Source organism: Haematobia irritans, chromosome 3 (assembly GCF_050003625.1).
Source record: "Haematobia irritans isolate KBUSLIRL chromosome 3, ASM5000362v1, whole genome shotgun sequence".
In the NCBI taxonomy this organism is placed as follows: Eukaryota; Metazoa; Arthropoda; class Insecta; order Diptera; family Muscidae; genus Haematobia; species Haematobia irritans.
The window spans coordinates 171780039-171802121 of record NC_134399.1 but is presented as its reverse complement, the minus strand read 5'-3'; the positions used below and the strand labels follow the sequence as shown (position 1 = coordinate 171802121).

Here is a 22083-nt window from a genome sequence, read left to right as displayed (position 1 = left end):
TATCGATTTGTCGGACGACGCATTACCGTGAATTGAAATCTATACAGAATCATAATCGAACTTCAAGATATGGATTTAAACGAAATGTGGTTTCTACAGGGTGGTGCCACTTGTCATAATGCGGGCGAAACAATGGACTTATTGAAAGAATATTTCAACGACAACATTATTTCGAGAAATGGACCGGTGAATTGGCCTCCGTGTTCGTGTAATTTGAGGCCACTCGATTATTTTTTGTGGGGATACCTGAAGACAAAACAAAACTAGCAACGATTGACGCATTGGAAACTAATATTCAACGTGTCATTGATGAAATACGCCCTCAAATGCTTGAAAAGGTGGTCGAAAATTGGACCTTCAGAATGAGCTTTGTGTAAAATAATCTTGGTGACCATATGCCCGAAATTATATTTCAGTATTAAATGACAAGATGGTACATAATTGTACCAAAAAAAATTTTTTTTGCCATTTCATAATTTTATTTAAATTTTGAAAACAGCAAGCTCTTAGAAAAACACACTTTACCTCAATCAGTGAAAAATTCAAGCAAATCTGGCTCCTGGGGCATTATAAATTCATATCGGACGAAAGATGTATATGGGAGCTATATCTTAATCTTAACCGAAATCAATAGCGTTCTATTCTGACGAAAAACAGAAATTTGTGCCAAATTTGAAGTCTATTGGACTAATACTTTGATTATAAAAATGTGTTCCCAGACAGACGGACGGACAGACGGACATGGCTATGTCGATTCATGGTAGAATTCTACCAAAAATGGTAGATTGTTTACTGTTTACTGTTTGGTAGATTGGTAGAATTGTATATGTTTTGGTAGATTTTGCAAAATATTCCCCTCCAACGAAGAGGTACTTCACAAATGTTCTATAGAAATAAAATTTTGACAAAATTTTCTATAGCAATAAAATTTTTGGGCAAAATTTTCTATAGAAATAACATTTTTAAAAATTTTCTAGAGAAATAAAATTATGACAAAATTTTCTATAGAAATAAAATTATGACAAAATTTTCTACAGAAATAAAATTTTGACAAACTTTTCTATAGAAATCAATTTTGAAAAAATTTTGTATAGAAATACAATTTTGAAAACATTTTGGATAGAAATAAAATTTTGACAAAATCTTCTATAGAAATAAATTTTTTGACAAAATTTTCTATAGGAATAAAATTTTGAGCAAATTTTCTATAGTAATGGAAATTTGACAAAATTTTCTACAGATATAAAATTTTGAGCAAATTTTATATTAAAAAAATTTTTTTTTGACAAAATTTTCTATAGAAACAAAATTTTTTCACAAAATTTTCTATTGAAATAAAATTTTTTTACAAAATTTTCTATAAAAAAAATTTTTTGACAAATTTCCTACGGAAATAAATTTTGACAAAATTTTTTATAGAAATAAAAATTTTTGACAAAATTTTCTTAGAAATAACATATTTTGACAAAATTTTCTATAGAAATAAAATTTTGACAAAATTTTCTATAGAAAAAAAATTTTAACAAAATTTTCTATAGAAATAAAATTTTGACAAAATTTTCTATAGAAATAACATTTTGACAAAATTTTCTATAAAAATAGCAATTTGAAAAAAAATCTATAGAAATAAAATTTTGGCAAAATTTTACAATTTTGAACAAATTTTCTACAGAAATAAAAGTTTTGACAAAATTTTCAATAGAAATAAAATGTTGACAAAATTTTGTATAGAAATAAAATTTGGACAAAATTTTGTATAGAAATGAAATATTGAAAAAAAAAATTTTATAGAAATAAAATTTTGACAATGTTTTCTATAGAAACAAATTTTTTTGACACAATTTTGTATAGGAATAAAATTTTGACAAAATTTTCTATTGAAATAAAATTTTCAGCAAAGGTTTTATAGAAATAAAATTTTATGTAGAATTAAAATTTTGACAAAATTTTCTATAGACATAAAATTATGACAAAATTTTCTATAGAAATAAAATTTTGACAAACTTTTCTATAGACATACAATTTTGACAAAGTTTTCTATAGAATTAAAATTTTGACAAAATTTTCTATAGAAAAAAATTATGACAAAATTTTCTATAGAAATAAAATTTTGACAAAATTTTCTATAGAAATAAAATTTTGACAAAATTTTTTATAGAAATAAAATTTTGACAAAGTTTTAACAAAATTTTCTATAGAAATAAAATTTTAACAAAATTTTCTATTGAAATAAAATTTTGATAAAATTTGCTATTGAAATAAAATTTTGATGAAATTGTCTATGGAAATAAAATGTTTTGACAAAATTTTCTATAGAAATAAATTTTAACAAAATTTTCTATAGAAATAAAATTTTGACAAAATTTTCTATAGAAATAAAATTTTGACAAAATTTCCTTAGAAATAAAATTTTGAAAAAAATTTCTATTGAAATAAAATTTTGATGAAATTGTCTATTGAAATAAAATTTTGATGAAATTTTCTACAGAAATAACATTTTTTGACAAAATTTTCTAAAGAAATAAAATTTTTTGACAAAATTTTCTACAAAAATAAATTTTGACAAAATTTTCTATAGAAATAAAATTATGACACAATTTTACAATTCTGAACAAATTTTCTACAGAAATGAAATTTTGACAAAATTTTCAATAGAAATAAAATGTTGACAAAATTTTGTATAGAAATGAAATTTTGAAAAAAAAATTTATAGAACTAAAATTTTGACAAAATTTTCTATAGAAATAAAATTTTGACAAAATTTTCTACAGAAATAAAATTTTTTCACAAAATTTTCTATAGAAATAAAATTTTGAAAAAATCTTCTATAGAAATAAAATTTTGACAAAATTTTCTACAGAAATAAAATTTTTGGACAAAATTTTCTATAGAAATAAAATTTTGACAACCAATGCCCCAAAAAATTTGTTCATGTTTACTTAAAACAAATTTGAAATACATTCAATGGTCCGGTGAATAGAAAGAAAAACGATCGGTCTGTGGAAGTGTAAACCACAACAATCTCAATATAATCAAAAAATCCTAACAAATAAACAAATTTTGAAATTTGACTAATCTTAGAGAGTCTGTTTGGTTTTTTTCTGTTTGGTTTTTTTGGTTTGCTATACGATTTCCAAAATAGGAGAAATGGTTGGTTGTGCCAAAACAAACCCCTTGGAAATAAAAATTAATTAATTTGCTTTGGTTAAATTTAAATTTTATGGTCATTGACTTAATCATGTGCGAAGCAATCGGGTCGATCACAATCAGCCAGAGGGAGAGCGTACATAGTGCAACAATTTAATTACTTGAGTTAAATCGCCTATTGTTGGGAAGATTCACCCCATGTTTATGGGAAAATCAGATAAAACCCCATTGGAAAGGGGAAGAATGATTGCACAGACAGATTGGGTGAATGGGTTATGCGGACAGACCGACAGACAGACGAGCTTAATGATTAATGCTCTTTCAATATAAACAATGGCCATTTTGAATTGTGTGCCCATTGTAGTTTCTTCTATTAATTTCCAAGTAATTATATCTTAAACTAAGGAAGAGAAGATTTTCAATGTTCATCTGACCCAATTGGGATGAGGAGTTTTGTTTTTTTTTTTGGATACTGATTTTATTTACTTGAGTTTTGTTTTTAGAATTTTTTTATTTTTTTATTTGTTTTCTATCTTTTGTTGGTCGTATGTGCAATCGCACTTTTATTGCAATTCTTTGTTGGATTTGTGTCTTTTTCTTTAGAGGCTGAAACACTGAACTTTCTAATATTGCCGATCAAAAGAACATTTTTGCGACAAAAAAATGTTCCATGTTCACCATCCAAAAATAACATTTTGCTCTTGAAACATGTTTGGGATGATCACATTTCTTCTCTGTGTGTAGGTTTTGTTGTGTACATAGCAACTGTTATGCTGGAATAGAGAAAACAGTTTGAGAGTCATTGGGAGAATATTTGATATGTCTCCCAATAAAGATTTCGATTTCTTGTTGTTTTCGTGTAGTAACAAAACCAAAACGGGAAATAAAATTAAGGAATTGTAGTTATATGAGAAGATGATGCACAGTGGTGGCGAAAATGGTTTGGAATTTGGGAGTAATAATTCTTATATGCAATTTTCATAAGACGTTAACATATAAGAGCCAAATTGAATCATATCACACCGCCAGATCTGCACTAAAGACTATGGAAACTCAACATGGCCAGCCATGAAACTGTGGAGATTGGTATCTGCAATTTTCTTTGCAATAGTTTAATAATATCAATTCCTAAATCTTCATGTCCAATAAGATTGCCTAAAATTAATAAAATTGAGGCTGTATAATTTTTATACCCTGCGCCACACTGTGGAACAGGGTATTATAAGTTAGTGCATATGTTTGCAACACCCAGAAGGAGACGAGATAGACACAGGATGTCTTTGGCAAAAATGCTCAGGCTGGGCTCCTGAGTCGATATACCCATGTCCGTCTGTCCGTGAACACATTTTTGTAATCAAAGTCTAGGTCGCAGTTTTAGTCCAATCGACTTCAAATTTGGCACAAGTATGTATGTATGTTTTTGCTCAGAATAGATCCCTATTGATTTTCGAAGAAATCGGTTCAGATTTAGATATAGCTCCCATATATATATTTCGCCCGATATGGACTTATATGGCCCAAGCCGCCAGAGCTTTACCCTAATTTGCTTAAAATTATGCACAAGAAGAAAAATTAGTACTATAGTCAAGTGTGCCAAATTTTATTGAAATCGGTTCAGATTTAGATATAGCTCCCATATATATCTTTCGCCCGATATGGACTAATACGGTCCCAGAAGCCAGAGTTTTACCACAATTTGGTTGAAATTTTGCACTAGGAGTACAATTAGTAGTGTAGTCAGGTCTGCCAAATTTTATTGAGATCGGTTCAGATTTAGATATAGCTCCTATATACAGTTTGTCAAGAAAGTGTTTTGACAATGGGATAAAAATTATGTTTTGTTCCAAAATTAAATATAATGAAATTTTAAAAAAATATTTTATTATATATTTTGCAAAGTATACATACGTACACAGAATAAAAATTTAATAAAATATTTAATATTTCAATTATTTCTAGAATTTGAAATATTTGGCAATGTCAAAAGACTTTCTTGACATACTGTATATCGTTCGGCCATTTACACTCATATGTCGATATAGCCATGTCCGTCTGTCCGTGAACACATTTTTGTAATCAAAGTCTAGGTCGCAGTTTTAGTGCAATCGACTTCAAATTTGGCACAAGTATGTGTTTTGGCTCAGAATAGAACCCTATTGATTTTGGAAGAAATCGGTTCAGATTTAGATATAGCTCCCATATATATCGTTCGCCCGATTTACACTCATATGACCACAGTGGCCAATCTTTTACTCCGATTTACTTGAAATTTTGCACAGGGAGTAGAATTAGCATTGTAGCTATGTATGCCAAATTTGATTGAAATCGGTTCAGATTTAGATATAGCTCCCATATATATCTTTCGTCCGATATGGACTAATACGGTCCCAGAAGCCAGAGTTTTACCACAATTTGGTTGAAATTTTGCACTAGGAGTACATTTAGTAGTGTACTCAAGTGTGCCAAATTTTATTGAAATCGGTTGAGATTTACATATATCTCCCATATATAGCTTTCGCCCGATTTACACTCATATGCTCACAGAGGCAAATTTTTTGCTCCGATTTAGTTGAAATTTTGCACAGGGAGTAGAATTAGCATTGTAGCTAGGCGTGCCAAATTTGGTTGAAATCGGTTGAGATTTACATATATCTCCCATATATAGCTTTCGCCCGATTTACACTCATATGATCACAGTGGCCAATCTTTTACACCGATTTAATTGAAATTTTGCACAGGGAGTAGAATTAGCATTGTAGCTATGCGTGCCAAATTTGGTTGAAATCGGTTCAGATTTATATATAGCTCCCATATATAGCTTTCGCCCGATTTACACTCATATGACCCAGAGGCAAATTTTTTGCTCCGATTTAGTTGAAATTTTGCACAGGGAGTAGAATTAGCATTGTAGCTATGCGTGCCAAATTTGGTTGAAATCGATTCAGATTTACATATATCTCCCATATATAGCTTTCGCCCGATTTACACTCATATGATCACAGTGGCCAATCTTTTACACCGATTTAATTGAAATTTTGCACAGGGAGTAGAATTAGCATTGTAGCTATGCGTGCCAAATTTGGTTGAAATCGGTTCAGATTTACATATGGCTCCCATATATAGCTTTCGCCCGATTTACACTCATATGACCACAGAGGCCAATATTTTGCTCCGATTTAGTTGAAATTTTGCACAGGGAGTAGAATTAGCACTGTAGCTATGCGTGTCAAATTTGGTTGAAATCGGTTGAGATTTACACATAGCTCCCATATATAGCTTTCGCCCGATTTACACTCATATGACCACAGAGGCCAATTTTTAAATCCGATTTAGTTGAAATTTTGCACAGTGAGTAGAATTATCATTGTTGCTATGCGTGCCAGATTTGGTTGAAATCGGTTCAGATTTAGATATAGCTCCCATATATATGTTTTTCTGATTTCGACAAAAATGTCCCAAATACCAACATTTTCCTTGTAAAATCGCCACTGCTTAGTTGAAAAGTTGTAAAATTGACTCTAATTTTCCTAAACTTCTAATACATATATATCGAGCGATAAATCATAAATAAACTTTTGCGAAGTTTCCTTAAAGTTGCTTCAGATTTAAATGTTTTCCATATTTTTTTACTAAAATTGTGTTCCACCCTAGTGCATTAGCCTAGTGCAAATTTTGAGTCTATAGATTTTGTAAAAGTCTATCAAATTCTGTCCAGATCGAGTGATATTTAAATGTATGTATTTGGGACAAACCTTTATATATAGCCCCCAACACATTTGACGGATGTGATATGATATCGAAAATTTGGATGTACAAAGTGGTACAGGGTATAATATAGTCGGCCCCGCCCGACTTTAGACTTTCCTTACTTGTTTTTCATATTAGAATAATGTTTACTTTTCGATGTACGAGCTTTGTATCGAACTCAATTGATGCATCCTCTGTAAATTTCAAGTAAATTGGAAAAGTTTAATTATTTCACGGTATGTACTTGAGGAGAAATGAGGTCTCCCTATGCCCTTTTATTTTTCCCGACTAAATATTCAAAAATTATATACCTCATAGAAATTTCATAATCTCCCCCAAGCTCTCCGTAAAATTTCAAATTTTCGACAAATTTTATTAAAAAATCGGGTACCCCATAATGAATTAATTAGGCGTGTTCTCTGTAAATCTCAAGTAAATCAGAGAATTTTTTTTATGTACTTTAAACAAAATTCGTATAAAGGGGAAGTCCACCTCCGCGACCAAATATCAAAAAATAAAGTAGCGGGTCTTTGTCTAGACTTCACCCCTAACCTTCCTTGGAAATTTCACGCAAATTGGAGAACTTTTGTCAAATTTTGAAAAAGTCGGCCAAGAGGGATGTCCCCCTTCCCCACCAGATATCAAAAAATGAGGTAGCCTATTTTCAGCATATGATTAGCCTCCACATTCTCCGAACACTTTTCATGTGAAAAAATAAAATTTTATAACAAAAAGAACTGCGTTGAATTCAAATTATAATTTTTTGTAATGTGCGCTGTATGTAAAAAAAGATTTCCCGCATTTCCGTTGAAACTTTTCTTGAATTTTCTTTGCTATAAACATCACGGAGCCCGAGACTTTTCCAACGAATGCAAAACCCTGGAAATCGATTGGTGCGTTCTGGAGTTATTGAGTCAGGAAAGAAAACCTAACTTATTTGTATATAGTAGATATATATATTTTTTTAATTTTCTAAAGTAAACCTAATTTTTTTTTTATGGAGGATTCATCTTTGGTTCTAGGTGTATTTTTTTTGTTATTGATTTTAACATTTAGTTCCTTTAAGATCATTTCACACACTCATGATGTTAAAATATTATTTCAACATAATTAAGTTTCTTTCCAAGTAGGTCGTTTGGCTAAAAGTAACGAAAAACGAAATAATTTCTTGAAATAGAAAACGACAAAAATATTGGCATATAGCCAAAGAAACAAAGAAAACATAAAAAATCTCAACTAAAAACATTACCATAAACGCTTCTTAAAGGTCCTTAGTATTTATAAGAATACTGTGTGTAAAATACATTGTCCTGTTGCTGTGACGAAAGTCAAGATGTTTTGCTACAATTGCAAAAGTCTATTGAAGATATTAGAATCTGGGTTAAAAGTTCATCTTGTGGTTTGGTGGTTTGTTGTTTTTCTAGGTTGCTCCATACGAAGAATGTCATTGTTACGATTATACAATGTTGCTTTTATAGCAGCGGATACTTTATAGATTTAACATATGTGTAAAACGTGATGTAAAGGGATTTTTTTTCATGTAATTTTATTTTCCCCAACAACAACGTTTTTTTCTCTAGAATATTTTCTTTGTTTTTCTGTTGGGTTTTCTATTACTCTCAAAAAAAAAAATATAAATAATGAACAGGGAGCTCTTTACATGAGGAGAAGCAAAATTAATAGAATTATATTCATTCTAAATTTTTATATATTTTTATAATTTATTATAAATTAAAATCAATTTTATATCTCTGTAGAAAATTAATATAAAAATACAAATTAAAATGAAAGTAATATTATATATAAATCTTAAAAAAAAATGGAACAAGTATATACAGCACTAAGTTCGGCCGGGCCGAATCTTAAATACCCACCACCATGAACCAAATATTAGGGTTTCCTTTGAAATTTCAGGAGAGCTTAAGGACTTGAGGACAATTCCCGAAGATAAATTTAAAGATTTCACCTATGAGGACTATATCAGATTCTGGATTTATAAGAACCATTTTTGTTTGAGTTTTAGAGGAATCATTAACATCTATTGTAAGTGTGCAAGAAAATTATAAAATAACGTCTTGATTTGAAATCTTAAATCTGTAGAAGTAAAATCTGGAAATTTTACATTGAGTTTCAAGCAATTTTCATGATCAGTGCGCCTTCTACACCCTCAAGAAGTGAAGTCGGTCTATATGGAGGCATTACCAAATGGACCGATAAAAACTTAATCCGATACACGTTTTTGTGAGCCTAAAATACCAGAATATTTACAATTTCAGGCAAATCAGATAAAAACTACGGTTTCTAGAAACCCAAGGAGTTAAATCGGGAGATCGTTCTTATGGGGGCTATACTAAAATATGGACCGATACTCACCCTTTTCGGCACACCTCTTTATGACCCGAAAATACCTCTAGACTTCCAATTTCAGGCAAATAGGATAAAAACTTCGGATTCTAGAAGCCCAAGAAGTAAAATCGGTCTATATGGGGGCTATACCAAAATATGGACCGATACTCACCATTTTTGGCACACCTCTTTATGGTCCTCAAATACCTCTAGATTTCCAATTTCAAACAAATTGGATAAAAACTACGGTTTCTATAAGCCCAAGACCCCAAATCGGGAGGCCATTTTATATGGGGACCATACCAAAACATGGACCGATACTCACAATTTTTGGCACACGTATTTGTGGTCCTACAATACCTCTAGATTTCCAATTTCAGGTAAATTGAATAAAAACTGCGGTTTCTATAAGCCCAAGAAGTAGAAAATCTTGAGATCGGTCTATATGGGGGCTATACCAAAACATGGCCCGATACTCACCATTTTTGGCACACCTCTTTATGGTCAGAAAATACCTCTAGATTTCAAATTTCGGTTTATATGGGGACTATATCAAAACCTGGACCGATATAGCCCATCTTCGAACTTGACCTGCCTGCAGACAAAAGACGAGTTTGTGCAAAATTTCAGCACGATTGCTTCATTATTGGAGACTGTAGCGTGATTACAACAGACAGACAGACGGACATCGTTATATCGTCTTAGAATTTCTCCCTGATCAAGAATATATATACTTTAGATAGTCGGAAATTGATATTTCGATGTGTTACAAACGGAATGACAAACTTATTATACCCCCGTCACCATTCAATGGTGGTGGGTATAAAAACGGTGGAAAATATACAAAAATTACAAAGGGATCTTCATAAAAATAATGAAAGGGCACTAAACTCTTTTTAGAGTTGGGACAGTAAAATGAAAAAATGCGGAAATAGTGAAAAATTAAACAGTAAAATTTATAAAAACAAAGTTTAGTTCCTCTTTATTTATAAGTATGTTAGTCCAAGAGGACTTGACGGACACCTTCAAATATAAATGCGGGCATTAAGTTCGAGTTTTGCAACTAAAATAATTGAAAAAGTTTATTTTCTTTAAAATGAATTATTAACCCTTTCACTGCCAATGTCCACTTAGAAGGACATTCGAAAAAGACACCAAATTCTATTTTTCCACTTAGTTTCGATTTATTTCTCGATGTTATTTTAAAGTAGAGACTTTAATCTAAATAAACTATAAATATTTTCTATATTGGTGAACACTAAAATACAATTTTTTAAACTTCTTTAACAATAAACGAAAAATATGAAAATTGGAGACAATTTTTCTACTGTATGTTTCTAGTAAATGGACATTCATACAAAAACTATAGCTGATACTTTTTCGGGTTCTCTTTTTTTTGTATTTTTTCTCACACTTTGAAAGATATTATAGGCCAAATAGCGCTTATTTTCGTAAGGCCATTAGGTCACAATTCAAGAATCAAATTTTTAGAACAAGCTCATATAGCTCTTGAAGTAATTGAGATAGTTTCTCAAAATGACAATTTTTGTTCTACATGCTGTTAGTACTAGTAAAAACAGATGAAAAATTAAAGTTTTTAACATCAGGTTTATTTCGGTAATGAAAGGGTTAAAGAAACGTAAAAGGCGATAATGCCAACTTAATACCGGCCTTAAATGTAAAAATGAAATTAAGTACAAAACATGATAAGTTTTAAATGCATTTGAAATGGTGTTAAATGCTAGTAAAAAACTGTTCACGCCTAAATAAATGTATGTGTATATTATAAAATTATTTATGTATGTTCATACTCGACTCCACACCCAGAGAAGGGATATGATCACCTCAAACATGTTTTAAGAGCACAATGTTATTTTTGGGTGGTGAACATGTAACATGGTTTTCGCAGCCATGTTATTTTCTCGGAAATCATGCATCTGATTTCGGCAAGCAGGTTATATTTGACGAGAAAATAACATTTTAGTGACAAACATTTTACAGGGTCACCATACAAAAATAACATTTTGCTCTTCAAACATGTTTGAGGTGATCATATTCCTTCTCTGCGTACACGTTCTTCTTTTGTTAGAGTTCTTGAATTCCTTCCAAAATTTCAAACTTTTATACCAAAAAAACTTTTATACCCTCGTATTGATATACTCGTATATATTTCTAAAAAAATCACTGCATTTCTTTCTTGCAACTAGCGTTTTCCAGCGGCATAATGTTTTTGAAAATTGAATCCGGAAAATATTTTTGCATATCATGAATGATAGTTAGTTAGTTATGGCTAACTCGCTCTATTTATTTTCATATTTATTTTGTAAAGCCATTCCTAGGTGATGGTATTACAAAGTTGAATAGGAAAAGCCTAAAGTTTGTTGTATTTCAACACAGCATCGTTTTTTTGCCATTGAAAATGGCTTTATTTTATTTTTACACTTTTTCTTTTTTATTCGAAAGATAAAAAAATGTAAGGAAAACTTTTACATTCACTAAACTTAATTTGCATTGTAAGATAATGACAAGGTAGTTTGTTGAACTATTGGAAAATTTCGAAATATGAGATGACGTTACCTTCGAAAACAAAAAAAAAAAAATCCAGAAAAACTTCAACAACATCAAATCTAGTTTTAACAAGTATATACAGCAGTAAGTTCGGCCGGGCCGAATCTTAAATAACCACCACCACACCCAGAGAAGGAATATGGTTACCTCAAACATTTTTCAAGAGAAAAATGTTATTTTTGGATGGTGACCATGTAACATGTTCCCCGCAACCATGTTATTTTCTCAGAAATTATGTATATGTTTTCTGAAAGCATGTTATGTTTGCCGAGAAAATAACATTTTTGCGACAAACGTGTTACATGGTCACCATCCAAAAATAACATTTTGCTCTTGCAACATGTTTGAGGTGATCATATTCCTTCTCTGGGTGCATGAATCAAATATTGTAGTTTCCTCTGAAATTTCAGGGGGGTTGATGACAGATATTCTCCCAAGCAGAGCAGATCAACTAGTACACTTCCCGAAGATAATTTTAAAGATTTTACCTATGAAGACTATATTAGATTCCGGATTTATAAGAACCATTTTTGTTTGAGTTTTACAGGAATCATGAACATCTCTTGTACATGTACAAGAAAATTATGAAATAACGCCTTGATTTGAAATCTACAATTTGTAGATTTTCACCCCCATTATTTCGATGATTACGAGAAGTAAAATCTGGAAATTTTACTTTCAGTTTCAAGCAGTTTTCATAATCATTGCTCCTTCTATACCCTCAAGAAGTGAAATCGGTCTATATACCAAATGGACCGATAAAAACTAAATCCGATACACGTTTTTGTGAGTCTAAAATACCAGTATATTTGCAATTTCAGGCAAATCGGATAGAAAATACGGTTCCGAGAAGTCCAAGGAGTTAAATCGGGAGATCGGTCTTATGGTGGCTATGCTAAAACATGGACCGATACTCAACGTTTTCGGCTCACCTCTTTAACAGGTTGGCTGATAAATCCCCGGTCTAACAAAGAAAAAAACATTTTTTGTCAAAATTCATTTTTATTATTCGACATAGTTCCGTTCAAGAGCGATACAACGATTATAACGACCTTCCAATTTTTTTATACCATTTTGGTAGTACTCCTTCGGTTTTGCCTCAAAATAGGCCTCAGTTTCGGCGATCACCTCTTCATTGCAGCCAAATTTTTTCCCTGCGAGCATCCTTTTGAGGTCTGAGAATAAGAAAAAGTCGCTGGGGGGCAGATCTGGAGAATACGGTGGGTGAGGAAGTAATTCGAACCCCAATTCATGCATTTTTGCCATCGTTCTCAATGACTTATGGCACGGTGCGTTGTCTTGGTGGAACAATACTTTTTTCTTCTTCATATGGGGCCGTTTTGCCGCGATTTCGACCTTCAAACGCTCCAATAACACCATATAATAGTCACTGTTGATATTTTTTCCCACCTCAAGATAATCGATAAAAATTATTCCATGCGCATCCCAAAAAACAGAGGCCATTACTTTGCCAGCGGACTTTTGAGTCTTTCCACGCTTCGGAGACGTTTCACCGGTCGCTGTCCACTCAGCCGACTGTCGATTGGACTCAGGAGTGTAGTGATGGAGCCATGTTTCATCCATTGTCACATATCAACCGAAAAACTCGGGTGTATTACGAGTTAACAGCTGCAAACACCGCTCAGAATCATCAACACGTTGTTGTTTTTGGTCAAATGTGAGCTCGCGCGGCACCCATTTTGCACAGAGCTCCCGCATATCCAAATATTGATGAATGATATGACCAACACGTTCCTTTGATATCTTTAAGGCCTTTGCTATCTCGATCAACTTCATTTTACGGTCATTCAAAATCATTTTGTGGATTTTTTTGATGTTTTCGTCGATAACCACCTCTTTCGGGCGTCCACTGCGTTCACCGTCCTCCGTGCTCATTTCACCACGCTTGATTTTTGCATACCAATCAATTATTGTTGATTTCCCTGGGGCAGAGTCCGGAAACTCATTATCAAGCCAAGTTTTTGCTTCCACAGTATTTTTCCCCTACAGAAAACAGCATTTTATCAAAACATGAAATTCCTTTTTTTCCATTTTTTTCACAATAACAAAAGTTGTTTCACAAAAGACGCTCTATCTCACAAACTAATTGACTTACAGACGTCAAATTTTGACACGAATCATTTGAAGGTTGGTACTATATAAAAATAATATGCATTTAATACTAGCGACGCCATCTATGTGTCAGACCGGGGACTTATCAGCCAACCTGTTATTGTCTTAAAGGATGATACGGTCAAAATTTGGTCAAGGGAAAACGCGTGTAAATCGGTGAAATCGTTTATTTAAAAAATCAAATTAAATTTCTTTTTCAAGTTCAATTAGCATAAAATTCAGGAAAATTATTCAGTTAGGCTTTCGCTTTTCCAAATCCGAATTGCCGGGCCTCACGCTTGACACCTGCCATCAGATTTTGTACAGCCACCTTGTTCACCTTCTTCGCCGCAGAAAGCCAGTTTGCCTTGAACTGCTGCTCGTCCTTAGCAGTTTTTTGGTCTTCTTTAGGTTCCGCTTGACAATAGCCCAGTATTTCTCAATTGGGCGGAGCTCTGGCGTGTTGGGAGGGTTCTTGTCCTTGGGAACCACCTGTACGTTGTTGGCGGCGTACCACTTCATGGCAAGATGCCAAATCCGGCCAAAACAGTACGGAACAACCGTGTTTCTTCAGGAAAGGCAGCAGACGTTTATTCAAACTCTCTTTCACGTAAATTTCTTGGTTGACAGTCCCGGAAGCTATGAAAATGCAGCTTTTCAAGCCACAGGTACAGATGGCTTGCCAAACCAGATATTTCTTTTCGAACTTTGACAGTTTTATGTGCTTGAAAATATCTGCTACCTTTCCCCTTCCTTTTGCCGTAGAAAACTCCTCTCCCGGAAGCTGCTTGTAGTCGGCTTTGACGTAGGTTTCGTCGTCCATTACCACGCAGTCAAACTTCGTCAGCATCGTCGTGTACAGCCTCCGGGATCGCGCTTTGGCCGTCGTATTTTGTTTATCATCGCGATTTGGAGTCACTACCTTCTTGTAAGTCGATAGTCCGGCTCGTTTTTTGGCTCGACGCACGGTTGCAGACGATACACCCAGCTTATTTGCGGCATCTCTGAGAGAGAGGTTAGGGTTTCGCTTGAAACTACCGGCAACTCTCTTTGTCGTCTCAGCGGCTTCCGGTTTTCGATTTCCCTCCGATCCAGACTTCCTGGCTGTCGACAAACGTTCCCCAAACACTTTAATTACATTTGTAACGGTTGATTTGGCAACGTTTAGCGATTTTGCCAGCTTTGCGTGCGAGTAGCTCGGATTTTCGCGATGCGCGAGCAAAATTTTGATACGCTGCTCTTCTTGCTTGGACGGCATTTTGACAACTGAAGAGTGAATTCCAAAATCAAAATAGGAGCAACATTCTACACACACAAACCTTCAAAATGAGGGGTGTTCAGGTTTTTTAAATGCAAAATTGAAAGAAATACGTCAAGTTTATGTTGACCAAATTTTGACCGTATCACCCTTTAATGTCTTTAGCGACGTATGTTACGCTACACGCAAAGAAAAAAGCGTTTGGAAAACGTGTACCGAAAACGTTTTTCTTTTGTTAGATTTTTTTGAATTGCTTCGAAAATTTTAAACTTTTATCACCAAAAAAATTCGTTTGTTACAAAATTTTTATTTTTTCAATAAAAAAAGTTATTTTTGAAACAACAACACAGTCCATTTCGTTTATGTCAAACATTGTTCTTTTCTGGCGTTAGGTCTTTAATAAGACACATTTTACAGTTCAACATTTAATATAGTATAATGTAATGTTGAACATTTTTTCGGAATCTTCCGAACATATCTGGAATATATGTAAAAAAAAAAAAACAAACAAAAAAAAACTTTGGTCGAAGCAGGGATCGAACCCACGACCCTTGGCATGCAAGTCGGACGTAGCAACCACTGCTCCACGGTGCCAAACTAAATGTTTGTTTCTGTTAAATAAACTTTGTTTATTCGGTTCGTGGGCGCCGCAATCTATGCTATATAAATATAACTTATATGGATAATTATCTATTGATGACCATAACAGGTACATAGCTCAGTGGTTAGTGTGTTGGCTTACAAAGTGCATGGTCCGCGGTTCGATTCTCCGTCCAGGCGTAAGGTAAAAAAAAAAATTAAAATTTATAAAATCGTATAATTTCTTCTACATTGTTGGTATTACAGGAAAAGGTGTTAAGATCTAACAATCCTCGTGGATGTGAGAAAGATGTGAGGGAAACTGCAATTAGCAGGAAAACAATATTTTTTGTTTTTTGAGTTTGTCTTTATGAAATTGTTTTTGCATCCTGGAAAAAAATAAACGTTTATCACAAAAAGTATTAATTTTCTTCGAAATACACTTCCTTGCAGCGAAAAGCAAATGAGAAACGAACTTTGTTTGTCTAAAATTTCGTTTGGGAGGAAAGAATTAATTTTTTGCGTGTACGTATTTCGTCCAATGAAACTCATTATATATACAGAAAATTTCACGAATTAAAGTCTTAATTGAGTTTTAAAAAATATTCAATTAAACATTTAATTGATTCAATCAATTTTTTAATTGAAACAAAAATTAATAGTATCTATTAATTTCTTAATTGGATCGATTAATTTTTTAATTGATACTATCAATTCTGTGATTGAAGACATTTCAATGAAAAAATAATTGGATCAATTAATTTCGTGATTGAATCAGAAAACAATTTTTTTTGTGTGTAAGTATAAAAATAACAAAAATTGAAGTTTGATTAGAACTATGAAAAAAAAAACTTTTTCAACTACCCAAAATATCCATGCTCATGTTTGTCATGGCAACGTGTTCTATTTAATTTTCTCCACATCCGATTGCATGTTGCATTCATTAAATGTAAAGAAAAATTACACTGAAATTGTGTACAACAATGCTTGAAAATGCAATCTGATAAGGGCTGGGGGTTGTTAATGCACGCGTGCTTATACGAAAGTGAAAAATCCCAAGTGACCCATTTATTATTCATGTCTTCGAAAACGACTAGTGACTTATAAACTGCAATCATGCAATCATAGAAAGTAGACTATGGACTACCAAGGAAACTTTAGAATTAGCCAGAAAAGAGAATACACTTACAACTTTGTGTTCAACCAACCTACAACCACCCTATTTTTGGGAAATAGAAACACCCTTTAAGCAATAAATTCGAACATTCCTTGAATCAACAGCAACAGATATTTTCGATGTCCGTTTTAGTTAAAACTGTAAGCATTCACTTTCGGTTTGGGGTAAAATAGCAAACATAATGGCTAATATTTGGTTAGTCAAACATATCCCCAACCCCCCATGGTTGAAGAAGGTGGTCAGTTTGAAGTTGAATAAATTCGCTTCAACTAACTAACACCCCCTTCCCTTTGTTTTGATGTTCCCTAATAGTTCTCGTAGATATTGGGAAACATGCAATGCCTTTTTCGTAATTCTCGAGAACATGACAACCTAAAATTGGCTTCAATTTAGCACACGTTCCATTCGACCTCCTCGTGGACACATTCATTCAATCATTCATCTACCCATGATGTAGTAGGTAATGACCACTTAAATGACCTCACGCTTCAGAACTTTATGTTTCAATAAACTGTATATGCAGTGTATATAGTTAGGTAATGGTGTTATTCCACAATGTAGAAGAAATCTTAAGTAGGTCACATATGACCATAAAATTAACCCCTAAATCCAATAGGCAAATAAATAAAACTTGTCAAAGGCACAACAAAAAACTTTCATTATACCCTCCTCTACTATAAGATGGGGTGGCTAATAAGTTTGTCATTTGAATTTGTAACAAATTGAAATACCATTTTCTCATCTTAGAGTACAGAGTTTGCTAGTACAATTATGGGATTTTTATTTCTTAGAAATATTATAAAAATATTTTCAATTAAAACAAGTAAAGAAAGTCTAAAGTAGGGCGGGGCCGACTATATTATACCCTGCACCACTTTGTAGATCGAAATTTCCGATACCATATCACATCCGTCAAATGTGTTGGGTGCTATATATAAAGGTTTGTCCCAAATACATACGTTTAAATATCACTCGATTTGGACAGAATTTGATAGACTTTTACAAAATCTATAGACTCAAAATTTAAGTTGGCTAATGCACTAGGGTGGAACACAATTTAAGTAAAACAAGTATATACGGCCGCAAGTTCGGCCAGGCCGAATCTTATGTACCCACCACCATGGATTGCGTAGAAACTTCTACGAAAGACTGTCATCCACAATCGAATTACTTGGGTTGTGGTATCTTAAAACTCCTTATTCCTACATGGTTGTTGGATACCATATACTAACATCACGTACCAAATTTCAACCGAATGGGAAGAATTTTGCTCTTCCAAGGGCTCTGTAGGTCAAATCTGGGGATCGGTTTATATGGGGCCTATATATAATTATGGACCGATATCGACCAATTTTTGCATGGGAGTTTGAGCCCATATATTAACACCACGTACCAAATTTCAACTGAATCAGATGAATTTTGGTTTTCCAAGAGGTTCCGGAGGTCAAATCTGGTGATCGGTTTATATGGGGGCTATATATAATTATGAACCGATGTGGACCAACTTTTGCATGGTTGTTAGAGACCATATACTAACATCACGTACCACATTTCAGCCGGATCGGATGAAATTTGCTTCTCTTAGAGGCCTCGCAAGCCAAATCGGGGGATCGGTTTATATGGGGGCTATATATAATTATGGACCGATGTGGACCAATTTTTGCATGGTTGTTAGAGACCATATACTGACACCATGTACCAAATTTCAGCCGGATCGGATGAAATTTGCTTCTCTTAGGGGCCTCGCAAGCCAAATCGGGGGATCGGTTTATATGGGGGCTATATATAATTATGGACCGATGTGGACCAATTTTTGCATGGTTGTTAGAGACCATATACTAACACCATGTACCAAATTTCAGCCGGATCGGATGAAATTTGCTTCCCTTAGGGGCCTCGCAAGCCAAATCGGGGGATCGGTTTATATGGGGGCTATATATAATTATGGACCGATGTGGACCAATTTTGGCATGGTTGTTAGAGACCATATACTAACACCATGTACCAAATTTCAGCCGGATCGGATGAAATTTGCTTCTCTTAGAGGCCTCGCAAGCCAAATTTTGGAGTCCGTTTATATGGGGGCTATACGTTAAAGTGGACCGATATGGCCCATTTGCAATACCATCCGACCTACATCAATAACAACTACTTGTGCCAAGTTTCAACTCGATAGCTTGTTTCGTTCGGAAGTTAGCGTGATTTCAACAGACGGACGGACCGACGGACGGACGGACGGACGGACGGACATGCTCAGATCGACTCAGAATTTCACCACGACCCTGAATATATATACTTTATGGGGTCTTAGAGCAATATTTCGATGTGTTACAAACGGAATGACAAAGTTAATATACCCCCCATCCTATGGTGGTGGGTATAAAAATATGGGAAACATTTAAATCTGAAGCAATTTTAAGGAAACTTCGCAAAAGTTTATTTATGATTTATCGCTCGATATCTATGTATTAGAAGTTTAGGAAAATTAGAGTCATTTTTACAACTTTTCGACTAAGCAGTGGCGATTTAACAAGGAAAATGTTGGTATTTTGACCATTTTTGTTGAAATCAGAAAAACATATATATGGGAGCTATATCTAAATCTGAACCGTTTTCAATCAAATTTGGCACGCATAGCAACAATTCTAATTCTACTCCCTGTGCAAAATTTCAACTAAATCGGAGCAAAAAATTGGCCTCTGTGGTCATATGAGTGTAAATCGGGCGAAAGCTATAGATGGTAGCTATATCTAAATCTGAACCGATTTCAACCAACTTTGGTACACATAGCTACAATGCTAATTCTACTCCCTGTGCAAAATTTCAACTAAATCGGAGCAAAAAATTGGCCTCTGTGGTCATTTGAGTGTAAATCGGGCGAAAGCTATATATGGGAGCTATATCTAAATCTGAACCGATTTCAACCAAATTTGGCACGCATAGCAACAATGCTAATTCTACTCCCTGTGCAAAATTTCAACTAAATCGGAGCAAAAAATTGGCCTCTGTGGTCATTTGAGTGTAAATCGGGCGAAAGCTATATGTGGGAGCTATATCTAAATCTAACCGATTTCAACCAAATTTGGCACGCTAATTCTACTCCCTGTGCAAAATTTAAACTAAATCTGAGCAAATTATTGGCCTCTGTGGGCAAACGAGTGTAAATCGGGCGAAAGCTATATATGGGAGTTATATCTAAATCTGAACCGATTTCAATCAAATTTGGCACTCTTGACTATACTGCTAATTGTACTCCTAGTGCAAAATTTCAACCAAATTGGGCCAAAACTCTGGCTTCTAGGACCCTATTAGTCCATATCGGGCGAAAGGTATGTATGGGAGCTATATCTAAATCTGAACCGATTTCAATCAAATTGAGTACAATTAACTACACTACTAACTGAGCTCCTAGTGCAAAATTTCAATCAAATTGGGCCAAAACTCTGGCTTCCAGGAATATATTAGTCCATATCGGGCGAAAGATATATATGGGAGCTATATCTAAATCTGAACCGATTTCAATCAAATTTAACACACATGACTATACTACTAATTGTACTTCGTGTGCAAAATTTGAACCAAATTGAACCAAAACTCTAGCTTCTAGGACCATAATAGTCCATATCGGGCGAAAGATATATATGGTGGCTATATCTAAATCTGAACCGATTTCAATCAAATTTGGCACACATGACTATACTACTAATTGTACTCCTTGTGCAAAATTTCAAGCTAATCGGGATACAACTCTGGTTTCTGGGTCCATATAAGTTCATATCGGGCGAAATATATATATATGGGAGCTATATCTAAATCTGAACCGATTTCAATCAAATTTGGCACACATGACTATACTACTAATTGTACTTCTAGTGCAAAATTTCAACCAAACTGGGCCAAAACTCTGGCTTCTGGGTCCATATAAGTGCATATCGGGCGAAAGATATATATGGGAGCTATATCTAAATCTGAACCGATTTCTTCCAAAATCAATAGGGTTCTATTCTGACCCAAAAAAGGAACACTTGCCAAATTTGAAGGCGATTGGACTTATATTGCGACCTAGACTTTGATCACAAAAATGTGTTCACAGACAGACGGACGGACGGACAGACGGACATGGTTATATCGACTCAGGGAACCACCCTGAGCATTATTGCCAAAGACACCATATTTCTACCTCGTCTCCTTCTGGGTGTTACAAACATATGCACTAATTTATAATACCCTGTTCCACAGTGTGGCGCAGGGTATAAAAAAAAATAAATAAATAAAATAAAGTGTTGAAATACATGTTCTATTTTCTGAACACATTTTTGCAAAAAATCCACAAATTTTAAGACAACTTCATTAATTTTAAAGAATTGTTCTCTTTGACTTAATATTCCCTAAAGTGAGCATAAGCTTCTTTATGCCTCTCCCTCTCTCCTCTTTTCGTCGATAAAGTCTTCTTATCTATAACATCATTGAATAGTATACCTCTTTTATTAATTTTGTTTTTGGGATAATCAATTGTTGGAATCCAACCTATTATTTCTCATCTCGAGGAGAGAGGAGGAGATGTAATAACATATGATCTGTTCATTGTTTACAGACCACAAATACTCAACCAATAGAGCCCTAAGCTGCGGCGTTCATAGAAGACTCTCTCTCTCTCTCTCTCTCTCTCTCTAAAAAGACTACTGCCGCAGGCGTGGAATTGGAAAGTTCCCCGCATTATTGTACACCCTAATTCAATATATTCGAATATATTATCATTTAACTATTGTGGTGGGGGTAAATTTTACCCTCTCTTTTTGGTTTTTAAATTTACTCTCTTCATTTGAGTGCCACCAATCCTTTGTTTAACTATAAGTCTGATATCTCTAATTTCTTGAAACAACTTCCATTTTTGTTTCTTTGCAGATGTATTATGAAATATTTCGTTTTGAGGAAGTAAATCTTCAATTACTTTACACAATTATTATTTTAATTACCCATTGACCTTGATAAACGTTTCTCTTTTCATTTAGAAACCACAAAATAATGCATCATTGAGTTATTAATAAAAAAAAAAAACAGAAACAAAAACAAAAACAATACTTGGAACATGATAATTTCTTCGAGTAAAATGACAAAATATTTGCCATAAATAGAAGAGTTTGTGTGC

At 33.6% G+C, this 22083-nt stretch overlaps 1 protein-coding gene across 4 annotated transcripts in view; it reads right to left on the bottom strand.

The window, feature by feature from the left end:
• LOC142228019 (uncharacterized) overlaps positions 1-22083 on the bottom strand; it is a 131158-nt gene that overhangs the window by 76572 nt on the left and 32503 nt on the right. The gene's annotated exons all lie outside the window — the stretch shown is intronic.